At 39.4% G+C, this 19,484-nt stretch overlaps 1 pseudogene; it reads left to right on the forward strand.

Annotated features, from left to right (window-relative positions):
- The window catches only part of LOC122806189, a 58,606-nt pseudogene extending 47,929 nt beyond the window's left edge, over window positions 1-10,677 (forward strand).
- The last annotated feature ends 8,807 nt before the right edge of the window (window positions 10,678-19,484 follow it).

Raw genomic sequence — 19,484 nt, forward strand, 5'->3', positions numbered from 1 at the left:
TGTGAAGATATAAAAGATCCAGGACTACTGGTCCCTAATGGCATGGTTGGCAAGGCATAGATCTCATCTTAGAAATCTATAAGATACAGAATAAAGGGACAATGCTTCCAATAATTTCTGGTAGCTTAGGATTTTTATGCCAGAGATCTTCTTAGTTAAGAACCTCTGGGGTCTTTCTAGCTGTTTGATATATTTATTGTGGTATATCCTAAAGGGGGGACTGATTACTCCAGTTATTGAATACAATGCTGAATATAAGGGGACAATGACCTCTTTAGATCTGGATGATATTTCTTTGGCAAATCGTTGCACTAAGAAGAAGAACATTTTGACTTCTGTTGCTACTAAATAATCAAAGGAGAGTGAATTATCAGCCCAAGTTCCAAGATCTTTGACAACATTCTTAATGTGGAGTGGGGTGTTATCTATGTTGTATACTAGAGGGAGGGATTGTTTCCCAAATGTGACAATATTGCCCTTTTTAGCATTTAATCTAAGACCATGTTAGTACACTAGGTATTTATGAGTGTAAATTCTTGCTGAAGGGCTTTGTCATCAAAAGGGACTTGACAATGACTCCCAATTTACAGTTGTTTGCAAACTTTGTTAGATGGCAGTCTTGGTTCATAGTCCTGAGATGAGAAAAGTAAATGTCGAACAAAAGAGGTCCCAACACTGACCCCTGCAGGACACCACTGATCATCATCATACTATCTGCTGAGGCACCTGCTACCTTCACCATGTAGGTTCTGTCATTTAACTAATTTACTATCCATCTTACTACATAGGAATGTCTTTGTAATGCATTAAGCTTACTAACTATGCTAGTAAGAGGGAGGCGTTGGCCAGATCAAGATACACATATGCTGTCGGAACAGCATGACCCATGTCAACAACCTGCGTTACCCTTTTGAAGAAGTTAACAGATTAATTATACAGAATCTGCCCTTGACAAAGCTAAACAACAAAGCCAAACTGCTGTGGGTCTAATTTAATGAGAATTTTAATGTCATAGCTTATCAGGTCAGTTATAATACGTTCCATGGCTTAGCTAATATGACTTGTCAGGCTAATGAGCCTATAATTCCCAGGGTCAGTGGTGGGGCCAGACTTCATGGACAAATGAATGCCTAAACTCAGTTTAAATAATTTAAGCAGTGGCTATGCCAGGGCTTGTTTTGTGCTGTTTATTAAACAGCCAGATATATTGTCAAGTCCCACATACCATGTTCTTTAGTGACAATGGAGGATCTGAGCAGATTACCAAGCATCCTAGCAAGCAGAATTATGCATGGGTAGATGAAGTACTGTGTAGACAGAACTAAATCCTTTGGAAAATCAGATGACCTACTTGCATAATTTCAAGCACACAAACAAGGATTGCCAGTGACAAAGCAAACTATTCTTAAGCAGCTAGCACACTGTGTACTTTAAGGCCCATGGCAAGACCCTGCAGAAAAAAAAAGGATGAGGTTATATCCATAGTGAATACTGCAGCTATCACAGCCTTTGTGAGGTTAATGCTCAAAACATCTTAGAAGCAGCCATCTGGTATTCCTTTCACAACTTCTCAAACCACTACAGACTGCATGTGATATCCAGGACAAGGGCTGCATTTGCATCTGCTATCCTGAAGGGCATCCTCTAGCCCTCATCTTAAAAGTGAGCATACCTGGAATGGGCCGCTCTGGCAATTTTCAGTATAGTTATGACTGACGCTTTTTGGATTTAATAGTTATGACTGAAAAGCAATACATGAAGAATGTAATACAGTTGTGTAGACAACTTACCATAATTGCAGATGCTTGAGTGTTGGGACTTGTGACTATTGCAATCTTGATTCCCACCCTCCATCCCCTCTCCATCCCCTATACCACAATGGGACTATAAGGGTCTGGGGTGGGTACTCATATACTTCTTTCTTCTTCCTCTTCACACTTATAACCTTGCTCCTCCCTTCTCTTTGTCTAGGTACTCTAAGGAGGACTTGAATTCTCTATATTGATTCTCAGTTAGAGTGTCTTTTGTGTGGCGACATGCGTGAATGGGCGTTCCTTCGTTGAAGGTTATCCGTTAGGCCCGACAAGCCAGCACATAAAAATCTACTGCCAATCATTAGCAGACCAGAGTTTCGCTGTGACGACCCCTAACCGGGAAAAAGCCGAAAGACGCAACAACATACAGCATCTCTGGGGCAATCTAAACTAGTAGCCCCTGATGTATGCATGGTTTACCCTGTTTGAAAGGACAAGAAAGAACCAAAGATGGCACAGGTTGATGTCATCTATACCAGGTATGTGTACACATTTGAGGTAAAGCAATGTCATCCTACTGTGGGGGGAAGGGAGTTCAGCTTTAAAAGTCAGACCAGCCTACAGATAACATAAAGTTTCAGTTGGCAAAATAGTTACATCCATAGCAAGAAATAGACACATCACTGTGACAAAGAAGGGACTGCCAACCCACCTATCTGGCATTTTGTTAATAATTACTGGTCATTTGTGAATATCAACATGATTCATATAAGATACTTGTTTTACAAATGTTAAAATTAAAGGGAAAACCACACGTAATGGTGAAGCACTGTCACACAAAAAAGATTTTAATCCACTGGTTTAGCACTTTTTTAAATTTTTTTCTGTTAAGTCTGCAGTTTTTTTCTTGAATGTTTTACAAATGTATTAGAACTGTATATCAGGTGTGTGACAGCTTGGGCAAGGACATGAAGCACTGGTTGGACAGAGAGGGTGCTAGAGGTCTTGGCTTGGCCACTCAGCTGAGATCTTAACTCTATAGCTGTGCCAGTGGGGAGTCTTATTGGAGATCTGGAGAAAGAGGAAGAAACCAGCCCCAGACTGACTGTGGTCTCTGTGTGCTCTTAAGGGAAATTGCACTTGATGCAGAGAGCTGCATCTGGAAATACTATGTGTGTACCTGTCATCCTCCCAATGTACATCCCCCACTGGTGCTAGTGGTGAGGGTTGAGGCTCCTTGATTAGTGGGCCAGTGGTGGGTTATCACATTTATTGGTTGGCAGTGGTGAGATCACCACATCACATATTGGGATTCAGTGGTATGGATTTTGAACTCCTGTAGCCTGTAAACAGTGATCACTAAAGAATGTGTTTGTACTCTCAAAGCAGCCATACAGTGAACATTCAGAGTTTCATATCACAATAGTTTTATTTTTTTTTTTTTTGTTAGCTTAGTTAGTCAGGGATAGCAGGCAAGGATGTCAGCAGAGGTGTATGGCAAGCTGACAAGGAGCCAGTTGGCTGAGATGTGCCAAGCCAAAGGACTGGGGAATGCCAACCTGACTAAAGTAGAAATGATTGCAGCCTTAACCACAGCTGCATCACAGACCAACAACCAGTAAGACAACCAGACTGGTCTTGGGGATGTACAACTCTCAGGAAATGGACAATTCAACCTTTTCACAGAGGACTTAAAAATCTCTCTGGAGTTAAAGAGACTTGAACTGCAGGCCAACTGTTTGGAAATAGAATCAGCAGAGCTACTGAGATATCTGCAGGGTGAAGAAAATGAGAAACTGAGATGCCTGGAAGCTGAGGAAAAGGAGAGGCAGAGGCAACATGAAAAGCAGATGCTGACTCTTCACCAGTGTCATGGAGGTAATGGGAAAGGGAGTAACCGAACCCCAGAAGCACAAAAGTCAGTAAATTTCTTCCACAATTTACAGAGGGGAATCATTTTGATAGTTTTATTCATATGTTTGAAAGGGTATGTAAACAGTATAATGTTGACCAAGGACTCTGGGTACGGTTCCTGACCCCCTTACTCCATGTTAAAGCTGGAGCTGCTATTTCTAAACTGTCTGATACTGATTGCTTAAATTATAATACTGTTAAAAATTGTTTAGTAGTGTTTTAAGTTAACACCTGAAGCTTATAGGAAACAGTTTCATGAGCATAGACGTAAGGTAGATGAAAGTGTGTATGAATATATTGCTGAACTAAGCACTTATTTTCATAGGTGGGTGAGTGGGTGTCAGGTCACCACTTCTGAAGGGCTGGCAGACCTTTTGGTGAGGGAAAAAGCCCTTACCACTTTGCCTGAGGACATGAGAACCTGGTTAGCAGATAGAGAATGCAACACAGTAGATGAGTTTGGGAAAAAGGGAGACCTATACCTAGCAAGCAGGGCATCACAGCACAGGAAAGGGATATCCAGCGCTGCTCATGGGTCTAGGGGAACCCATGGTGGGCAGCTTAAACCATCCCAGAAGAGTCTGCCAGTAGCAGAGGAAGCCACTAGTTCATGTACATGGCCAGGATCCAGGATTAAATGCTTTAAATGTAACTAGTGGGGCCATGTAGTATATAGATGTCCATAGAGGCAAGATGGGGAACAAAAGGTGGGAGAGCCAGTAAGTGGGAATAACAGAATGCCAGCAGTAAGTTGTCTGGAGACAACAAGGGTGCCAAACTACCACAAGAGGTTATATCCTATCTTAGTAGACGGAAACAGGTCACTGCTAAGAGAGACACAGCCTCTGACCTAACCATTGTGAAGCTTGAAATGGTTAAAGAGAATCACTACTTGCTTGATCAGTCTACTCCAGTCAGAGCTTTAGGAGGGGCCCCATTCTAAATAACTTTGGCTAGGGTTCACCTTGACTTGGAGGGTGGAAAAGGAAGCAAGCAAATAAGTGTGCTTGAGGATACCCCTGCAGATGTCCTGACGGAATGATTTTGATAATGCAGTACCTTGTGTGCATGCAGTGACAGGCAGTCAGGGTTGGAGACAAGCATGTGGGTCTGGTAGCCTGGGTGTGACCCAGACAGACTACACACTTGAAACCAGGACTGGTGAGGTGGTTACTTCAGAGAGGGAGCTACCGTGTAGCAGTGAGACTGAAGGTGAGCCACAGCTACTTGTAGGTACTGATATTCCCTTGGACAGAGTGACTGCAAGGGCAGAGGTGAGTAGTAGTACTCAGGCTGACAGTGAGGTACCACTGTCAGAGAATACCAGACTTCCTGTGGAACAGGAGCTGGGAAGGGTTACAAAGAGAGAGTTGAGAGAGGCTCAGCTCTCAGACCCTCATTACAAGGCCTGAGGGAGGTAGCCAGTGAGACACCTGATTGTCAAGGAAAAGGGGAATCTGTATGCTGGGACAAAGGGTTACTGTATAGAGAGTGGACCCTTGAGGGAGGGCTGGAGGGTGAGAGAATACAGCAGTTGGTAGTGACTAAAGCCTTCTGTCTGGCACTTATAGCCATAGCTCTTGACATTTCTTTTGCAGGTCATATGAGCATAAAGAGTACAAAGAGACATATTATGCAAACATTTATTGGCCTGGGATTTCCAAGGATGTAACAGAGTACTGCAGGACCTGTGAGCAGTGCCAAAAGGTAGGCAAGGTAGGAGACAAAGTGAAAACTCCTTTGGTGCCTTTGCCTTTGATTGAGGAGCCATTTCAGATGGTAGCTATGGATATTGTGGGGCTTCTGATTACCCCAATTTCCACAGGAAAGAAGTATATCCTAATGGCAGTAGATTACACTACCAGATACCCTGAAGTGGTGGGTCTATCCTCCACTGAGGCAGAAAAGGTGGAAAATGCTTTGTTAGAGATTTTCAGCAGGGTATGTTTCCCAAAGGAAATACTGACTGACAGATATGCCAGTTTCATGTCAGACCTGCTGGCTTGTCTGTGGAAGCACTGTAGGGTGAAGCACCTAAAGACCACCCCCTACCATCCCCAGACTAATGGTCTTGTTGAGAGGTTAAACTCTTCACCAAAGATCATGCTACAGGCATTTGCAGACCAGTTTAAGAGGGAGTGGGACAAATATTTGCCCCATATTTTGTTTGCTTACAGAGAGGTACCCCAGGAATCCACAGGTTTTTCAACCTTTGAGTTGCTGTACGGGCACAGGGTGAGGGGACCTCTAGATTTTATTCATGATGAGTGGGCGGGTGAATGTGAATCCCACAAGGAGTCTGTTCTTGCATATGTCCTAAACCTCAGGACAAGGCTCAGGGAACTCATGGGCTTTGCCTCGGAGAACCTGGCAGAAGCCGAACAGCAGAAAAACGTCTGGTATGACAGGCATGCTCAAGCTAGAGAGTATGCTGTAGCGCAGTAGGTTATGGTTCTCATTCCTGTCAGACACAACAAGCTGCAAGCAGCTTGGAGGGACCCTTCAAAGTCGTAAGGAAGATCAGTGATGTTAACTATATGGTAGAACTGCTAGGCAGGAGGCAGGGGAACAAACTGTACCATGTTAACATGATGTAACCTTACCTTGATATGGAGGCCCTAGTGCTAAGTATCTGCAGTAGGAGGCAGGAGAACTATGAGTTGGATCTATGACTACAGGGAGCCAGCCAGCAAAGTTCCAAATTACTATGGTGTACCATAGGGTAGCAGGCATATGATAAGATAGTGCATCCCTGTACTGGGGTCAACAATGCCAAGGCAGCTGCAATCTCAAGACAGGGAATGCGGTAAGGTATTCCCAGATAGGCTCACCCTTCTCAAGCAATGTTTCTCCAGGGTCACTTGAAAAACTTGCTTAAGTCTTCAAGGGGAGAAGAAGTGTGACAAAAGAGGTACTGCCAGTCCAGCTCTCTGAAATTTTGTAAATAATTATATGTCATTTGTGAATATCAACATGATTCATATAAGATACTTGTGTTACAAATGTATTACAACTGTACGTCAGGTGTATATCAAACTGCTGGTATAGAAGTGTGTGTTGAAAAGGTTTTTGCTTAAAATGTAACCACAGCATTCCCTACTGGAATAGAAGAGAAATGTACACACATTATTGTAACTGTTTAAATGTATATATTTTAACAGTGGAAACTGGGCTACACAATGTTAACTTCAGTAAAATAGCTGAAATGAAATTACTTTATGGCCATGCAATAAAACTATGTTAGCTTTCAGTTCCAGTGCAGCAACATACACAATGTCTATGCTGAGAAGTTTTCTGTATTGTCTTGGAAGTGTTTTATTGTTTTATGATTTCCCGGATCTGCAAACATCTGATTGAAAGCCCTTGTGTATGTATCTTCACAGGTAGATGCTAAATACTGTTATCTTTCAGCAGTGGAGGGTTTACCTGGGATAGTCAGATGACAAGAATTTATGTCATTCTGTAAGCTATCCCAGCAGTAATATCTGAGATATTAATTTAAGAATTCTCTGAGACAGAGAGATAGCATTCTGTATTCTGTCTTTGACCTGACAACAACAGCTAGAGGATCTATTCATCACATCTGTCTTGCCGATCTAATTAAGTAAGTAAGTTTAGGGAACAGTACAGTATAATTCTTTTAGATATAGTCAGGAATATAGTAAAGCTTAATTTAGATGTTTTTCTTTATTTATTTGAGACTGTCCTGCAATGTTGTTTTACATATTTCCTGTGATTATGAACTCTGATATCACTGTAAATATATACTGAGTATTTTCTTATTCTTCTATTATTTATTATTAAATATATTTAAACCTTTCATTGTGGCTGATCTTTGTGAAACATATTTAAGTTTTGAGAGTACTTGCATATTTATTTGGTGACACTTTGTAGGCTACTCCTAATAGCCTTGCTCTTGGTCAAACTACCATTTGTATTGATAGTAACATTACACAGTAAGATTGGACACCCTTTGTTAAGGGCCTTAAAATAACTGATAAGGAGCTGGCTGATGGCAGTAATAACTACCTTATAGTCTGGACAGAAGGGGGTATAGCTAGTAAACCTGTGCTAGCCTTCTGCAGGTGTGTGTGTGTGTGTGTGTGTGTGTGTGTGTGTGTGTGTGTGTGTGTGTGTGTGTGTGTGTGTGTGTGTGTGTGTGTGTGTGTGTGTGTGTGTGTGTGTGTGTGTGTGTGTGTGTGTGTGTGTGTGTGTGTGTGTGTGTGTGTGTGTGTGTGTGTGTATGTGTGTGTGTCATCTACTTGGGTAGTGGTCTCTTAAGGGAAATTGCACTTGATGGAGATAGCAGCATCTGAAAATACTGTGTGTGTGTAACTGTCATCCTCCCAATGTATGTCCCCAACTGGTGCCAGTGGTGAGGATTGAGGCTCCTTGATTACTGTGCCAGTGGTGGGGCATCACAATCACAAAGACACACTTCTACAGAAACTGATGGCATACAGTCAGTCAACAAGGCAAATATTTGGGTCTATATTACAATGTCGAAATGTTGTAATATCGAACACCAAATGAGCAGCGACACGTATTAATTGAAACATATTTAAGTGATTCGATGAATACTTTACAGAGCAATGGTGTAGTTGGCCAACTACACAGTGTTCCCCTTTTCTCCACTGTAGTACGATCACGGAATTAGTGTATTAAGTTGGGGGGGGGGTGAAGCCCCCCCCCATAGATATGTTTGTAAGTGTGTGTGTGTGTGTGTGTGTGTTTGAGCAAACAAATTCTTTCCCAGGGAAAGAATTTGCTGTTTTGACCATTCGCGTTTTCGTGCGATCGTCTTTATGTGTTGATGAAGAGGCGTTCGCTTAAACGCCTCTTCGGTGTTATAATATAAACCCAAATATTTCACATGTAGAACTACATTACAAGTAAATACCCCCCCCCCACACACACACACACACACTACATTTGTACAGCAGTTAATATTGCTACATCTAAGTATTCACTTCACATCTGAAGGAGTGTATTGTCTGTGCAATGCTTGCATATTCTCTCTCTGCTCACATGGGATTTTGCCTGGATTTTTAATTCCTTCCAACATTCAAAAGGAATGCTGTAGGTGGACTGACAATGCAGATTGATCCTATTCATGTCTGTGCTCCCTGCAACACAATGCTATCACACGGAGAGGTCATTTATTTCTTGGACCACCACCTAAAACACAGGGTGGGTGGGATATGGAGGGGGTGTAACCCCTCTGAGACAAACTGCACTATAAAGGGAGTATGCTTCTCATTAAGTTTTTTTTTTTTGTAAACAATGCAAAGAATGAGACAATGCAGAAAGAAATTGGTAATAGAACTGTAGAAAATGTTTAATTGGCCATTTATAGTTTGACTATAACTCTGATCAAGATGAAACCAGATGAAAGACTATGTGAGGATAATGAAGTGAATGCAGAACACTTATATTTAAATTAGAGCCAGTAGATTCTGAACAATAATTGATTACATAAAATAAAATGCATTAATGTTGAAAATGTTGTTGTAGAGAAATATGAGATGTTTGCTGTACATACTAGCAATAGTTCTGCAGTCCTGAACAGTGATAAACAAGATGTGGATTTACTAGGATGTGCAAGGAATAAAAATGCTTCCCTTGGAGAGAAGGTCATTCATTGAATAAGATAGCTAAAGCAGATAGATGAAACAGAAGTAAAAAAGTAAAAGGTAAGCTAACATTATGTAAACAGCATTAAAATGATGTGAGTTGATTAACAGTATTAAATTGGTGTAAACAAGTTATGATATATCTTAGATGTGTATTTTCTGACAACAATAAATGACACGGACTGAAATACTATGATACATAAAGCCATTTGGACAATGGGAGCAGAGTTACATTTAGGAATTATTGTATTAATAACAAATTCAAATATACAAATATTAGATTGTAATATCATCATCTTCTTTCGGCTGTTCCCATTAGGGGTCGCCTCAGCGAATCATCTGTTTCCATTTCTTCCTGTCCTCTGCATCTTGCTCTGTCACACCAACCACCTGCATGTCGTCTCTCACCACATCCATAAACCTTATCTTAGGCCTTCCTCTTTTCCTGTTACCTGGTAGATATGATTTGAAAAATGGGACATCTAATAACTTTGGTTCTAAGAGCATATTCAACACTAGTAGTTCCACATGAAATAAAACAGCATGTCCTGGTAAGCACGGACAGACTAATGGTGGAAGGATTCATTTGTAATCTCAGAAAAGAAACAGAATCGACTACATAAGATATAATGTGTAAAGAAGTTATGAAGTCTGGCAGTTGCTAAAGAGGATTAAGGCTGTGAGCTGGTAACAAGCTACTTCTTGAGGTTCAGCGTTTGATTCCCTTTGTCTACTGTATGACCTTGAGCAAGTGCTTTACCAGACTATGCTTTGGAGCAATTGAGAATTTGGGATAGGGTTATTAATGGTCTCTTCGACTGCATGACTAGTAGCTATCTATGAAATGTGAACAGTTGAAACTAGGACAAAATACAGTGTTACATACAAGTGAGGTAAGTAGGTAACCTTTTGAATTGCTAGAGTGAGTCCTGAAACAAGAAGATTGGATGGCTGAAAAAACAGACATCAAGTCTGAGATTGCAATTTTTCAAAATATTGCCATTTCTCTGAGGTATGTCGATCTTGTACATATCAGTTCAGGGTGTGGGGGGTGCAGTGGAGCTTGTTCTCTGCAAAAAAAAAAAAAAAGTTCTGATGAGAAGAGTAAAGTTCGAGATTCACTCCTCTGCTAGATTTCCGATCTTTTTTTCCTTTGGTCTGTTGGCACTCAACATTACAATTACCTACATTTCAATATGGAGCCGAGGTCAGTGTAAGTTGGTAATATGTTATTTTTTATGCAAAATTACAATACAGTAAATTCATGGAGGGAGAAAAGCAGATTTTTTTTTTCAAAAACATAATTGCTCACAGTTTGGATAACCTTTGGAGATGATGTGGAAATAACAGAAGAAGGCAAAGGCATAAAAAGATGAACATGAGGATGTGTATAGATAATGAAGATTAAAAAAAAGAAAAGAGAATTAATAAGGTCATGATAAAGGAATGTGTCCTTTCTGTACAAACTGGACATTGTGGTGTGTGGCATATCAGGTGAAGTTCAAGAAGGTATATGTCGCTGTTCTTGTGTATTCAGTAAGACTATGAGGCTGGGTGCTCATTTAACTAGTTTATTACAAACACATCAGGATGGATGACTGAAACATTAAACTAAACAAACTGATTGACTGACCGCTACATACATGCATGCTTTCACTCTGGCTGCTCACTCAAAATGGTACTCTTGCTTGCACATGCTCAGTACTTATATGTACGTGCTCACTGACTGGAATTGCTCTTAAAGGTACAACACACGCTATGATCTACATCCTCCTTCTTTCACTATTCTGTCTTGCAAGAAAATGACAATTGAATAAGCAAGCAAATTATACAGAGAAATACACAAACAATTACAATCATGTTCAGGTTGCCATGTGTTTGGGATTAGGTCTTGAGATACGACCTGTCCTGGCTGGTAAATGTTCTTCTTGAGGATTTTTGGGGATACTTTCAGGAACAGGAACAGACAATGAAATGACCTCCTGAAAAGGAACATTGCACAAATCACTCTGAGAATTAGAGTCTTTGTTACAAGCAAAATTTTGCAACACTGGCTCAGACACCAGTAGTAAATGTTTCCAATTCCTTCTGAATTCCATGCCTTGTGACTCAATAATATATGATCTCAGTTCTTCACACAAATATTTCACAAGTCCTATTTGGTCAAATCCTCTTGCTGTCTGCATCCTCACTGTCTCTCCTTCTTTTAATGGATTAAGAAGCTTGCTGGTTTTATCGCAGAAGTACTTTTGGGACAAACGCTTCTTTAGGAGTTGAGTTTTTACTGCTTTGCTGCTTTTAGCACTTGGAACCAACAAATTCTTACTGATTGGTAGGGTAGTTCTGGTTTGTGTCGACATTAATCTCTGGGCAGGTGAACCACGAAGATTGTCATGAGGTATGTTTCTGAGATTAAACAGATTTAGAAAAACATCAATATTGTCATGTTTAGACTTTTCCAATAGCTGTTCTGCACTTTCAACTGTACATTCAGCCAGGCCATTTGATTGTGAGTATTCAGGACTACTCGTAACATGAATAAAGTCCCACATTTCAGCAAATCTTTTAAAATGCTGACTTGTAAACTGTACACCATTGTCAGAAATGACTTTGTGCAGACTATCATGGACAGGAAAATGTCTCTTCAACTTTGTAATGACAGTATTGGACATTAGGTTAGGAAGTAGGTCAGTCTCGAACCAATTTGAATAGGAGTCTATTAACACCAAGTAATGTTGACCATTCCATTTGAAAATATCTATAGCTACTGTCGACCAAGGAAGTTCTGGAATTTGGCCTAGCTGAAGACTTTCTTTTCGTTGATGTGATTTGGTACTGTTTCAAACAGAACAAGCTAAAAGTTCTCTCTCAATATCTTTTAACATAGAAAGCCAAAATACTAGTCTTCCCACCCTTCTTTTGGTAGAATCAGTTCCTGGGTGTCCACAATGCAAGATTATAATGTACTCTAGTTGCAAGTATTTTTGAACAATCACTTTTGGACCTTTCATAATGATACCATCTTCCATCAAAATCTCATGTCTGTAAGGAAAATACTGCTGCACATCTGGTGGTAAACACAATTGCTTTGAAGGCCATCCTCAACTAATAAAGTGGTTGAGCTTCTAGAGAACTGAATCTGAAGCTGTGTGAGTTCACTTCCATGACTTCAAAATCAGGTTTCTCATTTTCATGCTGTTAAGTGTTTTTTTCTGGGCAATCTGGATAAAGCATCAGCAAGATAAAGAAGACTGCCTTTTGTATAAGTCAAGTGAAAATTATACTTCTGCAATTTCAACATCATGCATTGCAATCTCACAGGAGCTGTGTGCATAGGCTTTTTCAAAATGGTGACCAAAGGCTGGTGGTCTGTCTCAATTTGAATAGGCTGGCCATAAATATAATTATTTAACTTCGAACATGCAAACACAATTGTCAAGGGCACTTTATCTGAGCATACTGCATCTCAGTTTGGGTTAAAGTTCTGGATGCATAGGCTACAGGTCTGCCCTCTTGAAGAACGACTGCACCAAGACCAAATTTCGAAGCATCACAAGAAAGAGTTACAGGTTTGTGAACATCATAGTATCTTAAAGTGGGTGGACTGGCAATTCTCTGTGTCAGGACATCAAATGCTCTTTGGTGTTGCTCTGACCAGGACCAAATTACATCTTTGCATGTCAGCTCTCTTAGCAGTGCTGATAGGTCACTCAGATCTGAGTAGAATTTGCCCAAACAGTTGACCCTGCCAAGAAAACGTTGTAAGGAAGTGACATTGTCTGGAGCTGGCATCTCAAGAATTGCAGTTTGCTTGAAAGGATCTGGTTGTAAACCTGAACTGGTAAACAAATGACCCACATAAACAACTTCTCATAGCCTGAACTTGCATTTCTGAGAATTTAACTTAAGATTCACTTCACAAGCACATTCCAGAACTTTCTTGAGGTTTCTATCATGTTTGACTTCAACATTGCCTCATACAAGAATATCATCTATTATAACACATATGTGGATAGCAAGAAAATCATTTGTTCCATTGCACACTGAAAGACTTCACTGGCAGAATTTATCCCAAATGGCATTCTCAAAAATCTATACCTTCCAAATGGTGTACTGAAAGTGGTTAGCAATGAAGATTTTCAGTCAAGCAAAATTTGCCAAAATGAACTTTTTGCATCTAAGACAGAAAAAAACAGTGGCATTTAGCATAACAGCAGCAACTTCTTTGACTGTATGCATTTGTTGATGAGGTTGTTTTAGTGCTTTGTTCAAATCTCTTGGATCAATACATATTATAATATCATCTGACCTTTTCTTATGAGCTACCACCATGAAGGATACCCATTAAATTTCTCCTAGATGCACCATTCTGTCTAGCTCAGCTTTGACTCTGCCTTGCATGGCTATCAGAACTTTCTGTGTGGTCTAATAACTGGGCCTATCTTGTGGTCTAACTTCATGGAGTACACTGCCCAACTTGTCTGAAAAGATCAGCATAGTTAGAAAAAATAGTTTGTGTGAAATTTGAGCTGATATCATTCAAGCTTACATGGTGGCCTTCTGCATTAAATGAAAGCAGTCCCATTTTCAAACTGTCTTTGAGGCCTAACAATGACTGCACATGCCTTTTGACTATGTAAAATTGCAAGCCATAGCTGTTCTCAACAAAGTAACATGAAAGCACTACAGAGCCTTGAGTTTGAATTTCTTCATCACCATAAGCAACAAGCTTTGCACACCTTGCCAGATCAAGCTTCTCACTGGCTCTTACTTTGACAAACATTTCTGCTGACAGAACATTGCACTTTGAACTTTGAAAGTATCAACTTTGAGCTCTACAGGTCTAACATTAATCATAACATTGCAAAATACTCCATTCTTTAACCACAAATCTACTGCATTGACTGTTTCATTAACTTGCCTCTTTGAATGCTCTTTTTAATAAAATAATGTGCTCCTTTTGATTTAAAGAACTTTTTCAAATTATACCACTTTTTACATGTGTGGCACTGCTGACAGAAAGCTAAGCACTTATCTTTTGGGCTCATGGCTACCTCCTAATTGTGACAGTTGACTATGTGGCTTGCCATAGGTTTTGCTGACTCATCCCTCTGCATCACTGAGCATGCTCTGGATTTTACTGGAGCTGCCTGGAATTTGCTAGAAAGGCTCAGGGTTTCAGTGAAGCAACCACGCCCTTAGACCTGTATCTTTTAACCTCATGCTGCTTACCATCAACATTAGCACTGGAAGGCACTGCAAGCATGCTTTTATCATTTGTAAGCATATCCGTGTGCTTTTCTGTGAGCTCATATATCTGACAAATCCTTCTCAAAGCAAAATCTTTCTCACTGTATCATCTTTAATACCACACACAAGCCTGTCTTTTATCAACTCATCTCTTAAATCACCAAATCTGCACGTTTTTGCCTTAGTTCTCAAGTCAGATATATATGCTGCAAAAGTTTCAGCAAACTTCTGATATCTTGTGTAAAATATGTGCTTTTCCATTGTAATATTATTTTGGGGGTTACACATTGCTCTAAATTTACATTTTAAGCACTAAGGGTCTTCCCGAGTTTCAGCAGGTACCACAATATGGCAGTCAGTTCCCTGCAATACACAGCTGGGGCATACACAAATGAATGCTCCCATTCAATGGCTTCTGAACCTGCTAAATTAAGCAGAATCATTTTGTATGTGTGTCTTTGTTAGTAAAATCAGCCTGTATGAAAATATCATACTCTTGCTCAAACACGGTCCAGTTTTCAGCAACATTATTATCAAATTACTAGTGGACCAGGTCTGCGAAATCCTTCTGCCATGCCAAGAAAATGCTTTTATAATTATGTGCAAATCCACACATACATATACCAAGTACAAAAAAAAAAAATTCAACGGTACCACAGTCCCTTTGAAATGACTGTATTTTGCGAAATAACTGTACTGTAATACTACACAAACATGCGAACACTTTGCACACCTCGGATATCTCAAAAAGCTTTTGTTAATACAAGAAGAAAGCATATAGCAAAATATATGGTCATTTTCTCTTGTTCATTTTTTTATACAGTTTATGCATTTCAAAAGTTATTTCAAGCACTTTTATAAACATTTTGAGTATTTTTTATCAATATATCATAATTTCAAACATTTTGTTTAATTAGAAAGTTGTTTTGAATATTATGAATGATTTGTCTTATATTCGTTGAGTAAAAAATCATTTAAACGAGTTTTAGGACTTGGATTTGTCTTTCTGACCTGTTTGCAAGTCATTTGAGCAGGGATGATTCACTCCTGTATATTCCTCCAATTATAACTGCACGCCTCATGGACTTGAAGAAGACGTTTTGCTTCAGACCCCTTTTTGGCACCATGTTGTTTTAAACATGCTGCTTCTGACACCATGTCACTCATCTTATATATTCAACAAGACAATGAGGCTGGGTGTTCATTTAAGTAGTTTATTACAGCAAAACACATCAGGATGGTTGGCTGAAACATTAAACTAAATGAACTGACTGACTGACTGACTGCTACACACATACATGCTCTCACTCTGGCTGCTCACTCTAAATAGCACTCTTGCTTGCATGTGCTCAGTACTTATATGCACATGCTCACTGACTGGAATGTCTCTTAAAGCTACAGCACACACACAGATCTACAATGTATATATATATATATATATATATATATATATATATATATATACATGGCATAAGAAGCAGACTGGTATGAGGAAATGAAAGAACAATAGAGGAACTGAGTAAGGAATATACTGGTCCATTAGAATAGAATGATGTAGAGATGTTAAAAAGAAAAAGGTATTTGAAGCTAATAATAAAGAGTAGAAATAACATTAGATAGAAATATCTATTAAAAGATAAGAAAGAAGATGTGAATCCTTGCTTGGATATGTGAAACATGAAGAGGTTAGAATGAAATAGCTAATGAAAAGTGGGGGTCAAGTAGAGTATAAAAGGACAGGATTATGTTTGTGGTAAATGAGCATGTGATAAACCCACATAATGAAAAACAAGGAGAATTAGGGTATAACTGGGGTATGAAGAAAGGGGAGCACTAGCAGCTTGAGTATTGTTTCAGTAAATGCCAGTCCTATGACTCAAACATGCTGAAAGCCACTTTCAGAGCTCATGGAGTTTGCTTTTTGCCCCTCTGTTATGTGAAGTATATACAGGTCTGTGGAGTCCCTCACATTGAGGATGAAAGGGGCATGATCCCCCTATAAAATCACTTAGTCTGGTGTTCAGTTAGTATGGCTTTCAGTGTGTTTGAGTCATATATTTACATTCCCTAAAAAGTGTCTAATCTATCAATATGATGCCATGATGATGGATGCAGACAATAACAACATTTTAGAAATGCCAAGAGCAGTACAATAATTAAAACATGCATTAAAGGAAGAAAGGAAAATATAGTACTGGAGTTAGATGGACTCAGTTACAGGTTTACAGAGAAGTGACAAAAGAAGATAAAAGCATATTTTTGAAGGTACTTTTCACTGTCAGAAATATCAGTATGGGGGTAAAATTTGGGAACGTAGACATAGTAAATATACAGGGGTATGATGCTTTACAAAAGGTATAAGAAGTATGGGGTACCTGTAGAAAATGTTAAAATGGCCTTTAAAAAGTAATAGCTTATCAAATCAGTTTTTGGGTATTAGTATACTGTGTGTGTGTAGAAAAATAACTGCAGGAAATATGTTTTGATCTGCTGTAGGGTTCAAGATTAAATCCCATGAAAGAATAATAATATTTATATGGATTAGGAATAATAAATCTTATTGTGTATTTTGCATCTTTGCAATCTTATTGGGTACTGAAAGTTATAAAGTTTCAATGTGACTGATTAGTTGGGCAATTATTGAGAAATCAATAAAGATATTTAATAAGGTTAGCAAAGAAGGTTAAGGCTGTGAGCTATTGTTTCCCTAGTTCAGGGTTTGATTCCCTCAGCTCTCATTTGCCTATTGTGTGATTCTTAAGCAAGTCACTTAACTAGACATTGCTCCTGGGTCTGCCAGCTAAAGGGACAGTATGTGCAGTGAGCCATACATATTCTTACTGAGAGATATGAAGTTCTGGGAAAGTGTACAAGTGTAGAAAAGAATGTGGATTGCTGATAACACATAAATTGTAGAATATCAGAGAAAAAAAATAATTTTTAGAAATTGAGCATAAAAGGGACACAATATGAAAAAGTGTCATGATGGAATAATGCAGGGACACTTTATTTTAAGCACATAAAAATAAGTATGGAAACATGAGTAGTGATAAAGCAGAGGCAGCAGACAAAGAAAAAAATATATGAATGACAAGATTTTTGTGGTGTTTATTTACTAATAAATTACCCATGAATGTGTTGATGTAATATAATGCATATATGTAGAGAGATTATGCAATGTGTTACATAGCAGAAACTGCACAATATGTTTATTTTACAATGATGGAGTTAAGCATTTTGATGAGTAACATAGGAGAAGGCAAGTACCCTTCTGATCATATCCCTTTTTCCTCAAAATGTCATCGGTACAAGCACAGAAACTGTACTTACTTTATTAAAGATCTAATTATAGTATTACAATTCAAAAGCATTTAGAAATGCAAAACAGTACTCATCACAACCTCCCCTTCCTAAACAGTACCACCTCACAGAACCTGGTGGAATGCAGAATCCTCCATAGTAACGACTAAACTTGCAGCCCAAATTATAGCTGCCATCTTGAGACAGCACACATGCCCTCTGATCATACCCATTTTTAGAGAGGTCTTCATTTTAGTCCCCAGACATTCTGTGCATACAAAATATTTTTCTCCTAAGCAAACAATCCCCACAGCTGTATAAATCAACATTATTAATATCAGTAGTTAACAAGACATGTTCATAAATAAGTGAATAGTTATAAAACTGTTACATAGCAATATAACTGCAACACTGCTATGAACAGAGAAAATATTCCCACAATGAAGTAACAATGGAATTCCCACTCCCTGTCACAATAAGACTGACTATCCATGCACAAAAGTAATGAATTGAAGCCTTCTATGGTTCACATACTACCTGATTGTTTATACCTTAGCCACTTCTTGAGGAGGGCAAGTGTCCCTCTCTTCATTTCTCTTCCATTCAGTAAGATCTCCACAGTTTTAGTTGTAAACATCCACTCTTTTATTTGTGAAGCATAACATAGAGCACAAGAAAGCTGATATCTGAAACATGGAGACATTCATCTGACATAGGGAGTTACTAGGCTTTCAGTCCAGGGGACCACTGAGCAACCAGGCCCAGATTCACTGTTCCACTAAAGCAGTGACTGGTTAAGTGACTTGCTCAAGGTCACACTGTAGACAAATAAGAGTGGAGAGACTCAAACACTGTACCACTGGAACAACAGCTCACAGCCTTAACTCTCTGCATCAGCTGCCAGATAAAAGCTTCCCCTGCTGAAATCTTGTATTGAGCCAAAAACCTTTTGGTCTTTAGTCTAACACTCTCCCAAGTGATTTTGGTTCACATGAGACTCACCTTTTATACTGAACCTCTCTCAATCCCACACAGTCTCAGGATGCCTCCCAGTTAACATGCTCACCCATCCCTGAATCCCCCAATTGCTCTTTTCAGGGTAACCCAATATAACCTTTAGCTGAGAGGGCCCCCCTCTTCCTTAGAAAGTAAACCTCAGTAGTACTCATTACTAAGCCCAAGGAGCAAGGGATCCAATGAGGAACAGTTAGAACACAACCTGGTAGCCATCATAGGTTATAAGTAGTAACTAGGCATGCAGTCATTAAGAAGCTTAGCTCAAACTCCCAATTGCCAGAAAGTGCTCTCTGGTTAAGTGACTTGCACAAAATAACAAAGTAGGTAAATAAAAGTGGAAAAATTCAAACCCTGTACCCTTGGACCAAGAAGCAACTTATTAACAAGTCAAAGCTTTAGTCATCTGAGCTGTCAGGCAAAAATGAATCCAATTACCCAGAGTGGGAATAGAACCCACAGCCTTGTAATCTTTGAGCACCAAAGGGAAATGGGCAACCTATTAAGCAACTGCCAATGGGGAAGTGCAACAGCTGATCAATCACTCTAGCTGTGGAGGTAACTAGTGCAATGATCAAGATATTGTCACCACTGCCTTGTATTACACCTGAGATATCCA

Source organism: Protopterus annectens, chromosome 7.part0 (assembly GCF_019279795.1).
Source record: "Protopterus annectens isolate FY-2018-M chromosome 7.part0, PAN1.0, whole genome shotgun sequence".
In the NCBI taxonomy this organism is placed as follows: Eukaryota; Metazoa; Chordata; order Ceratodontiformes; family Protopteridae; genus Protopterus; species Protopterus annectens.